Source organism: Papilio polytes, unplaced genomic scaffold (genome assembly GCF_000836215.1).
Source record: "Papilio polytes unplaced genomic scaffold, Ppol_1.0 DF822178.1, whole genome shotgun sequence".
NCBI classification, from domain to species: domain Eukaryota; kingdom Metazoa; phylum Arthropoda; class Insecta; order Lepidoptera; family Papilionidae; genus Papilio; species Papilio polytes.
Window position 1 is genome coordinate 4,314,551 of NW_013527026.1, and position 1,835 is coordinate 4,316,385.

Sequence of the window (1,835 nt, forward strand, 5' to 3'; positions counted from 1 at the left end):
CTTGACGCCATTAAACTAAGGGGGTAAATATTTTGTATAAAAACCCTAATGTGGGAAAGAGACCATAAGTTGCAGCCAACATCAAGGAAGCAAGATTGCCAAGGTTTGTCATGTCATTTTGACATATGCAATAGACAATTTGACACATGTAAACAATTAAATAATTTTATGCTCATGAAATCGCACGGGAACAGCTAGTACTATAATAAATCTAAATCGAAACTAGCGCTTCTCTTACTGATCCCGAAGTTTCATGTCGAATTATTTAGTCGTTACAAATATTAGTACCGTTCTTCCCTACTACCCTGGTATGAAATCATGTTAGTGCGGCGGCAGTGAACTGTTGATTGATCAAAGCATGTAATTACGACGTTTACGTCGCTGTGTAGTCAATTGCGAAGCGTAGATAACGCACACATACTCCATTGAACATGTACTAGAGCTATAGATATATCTTGTAAACTAGATTAGATTTATTTATACAGGATGATTCTTAAGAGACGGATCAACAGTTTTATGAAGTTAGAGGACGTGAAAAGCTAGTTAAGAATCATCCTGTATAATACGTGTAGCGTTCGTGCGTTGTGATTAACTTGAAAGATGCAGTTTAAGGTTATATAGAGAAGGGCACAAAACTACTTTTTAATCTTTGTTTGTGGAAGACTAGCTTTAGACTAGACTTCGTTTGTGTGGAATAAAAAAAAAAGTAAATAGCCTGTGTTTTCTTCCTATCCTCTATATCTTTGCGAAATTTCATTGAGATCCTTTCAGCAGTTTAGGCTAAAAACTCCAACAAACACAATATCTAAACGCATTTGTTATCAGTAAGATTGAAATTTGGTAAATAAAATCCTTATTATATTCGAAACTGGATGAAATCAGTTTGAATTTTACACAAGGGGAACAACTAGTCGTTATCTAACATTATACTATTCTTTCTTATTGTAAATGTAAAATTTTATATGGATGGATGTTTGTTACCATATATCTCCAGAATAGTCGGGTCTCACTGAAAGTGGGTATAGTTGTACAACAGCTTGGAATTACACATAGGAAACCAATTAAGTTTTATTTTAATTCCGCGTGAACGAAGTGACGGTCGTTAGCTAGTTAACTATCATATTACGATTACCGTTATAAACCAGTGAATTTTACTCTTAAGTATGTAAATAAACCATAAATCTAACATAGTATTAGCATATTCCACATAAATCGAATAGATTTATGGGGTTTCCTTGTCACCGTGTTATAAACGGCCTCCATCCGTGGATGTGTTCCGTTTGAAACTATTATTGTGAGATTTATTAAGGGATCATAGAGGAAATAGGAAAAGGTAAGTGAATGAATTTCCACTGAAACTTGTATAAAAACATGTGGTTACTGTCACCATCAACTTACCCTTGTCTCTATAGAGTGTTTGCACAGTATGTGCGTCTCTTCCGTACATCTCTATCAGCTGTCATCTGAATTCACTGCCTTCGTATGCATATCCTCTTTTATCAATCCAGCAAAACTTTCTTCGCTCTTCCTCTATCTTTGTAGTCCATATTCAATCTTAATACTTTCTTATTAACGTTCTCAACTACTCGTAGTATATGTCCGTACTAATCTAACCTTTGTTAACTGTCTTTTTTTTATACAAAAAGGTGGCAAACGAGCAAGCGGCAACTAAATCCGCAAAAACGGCAAAGCGACTGCTGCCCATAGACATCCGCAATTGTACATGCGTTGCCTACCCTAAATTGACGAAGGAGGAGAAGCACATAAAAAGGATCTTTCCCCATCCTATGCGTCTCCTCCACCGTCAAATCCACTTTCCCATCCATCCTTCTCTT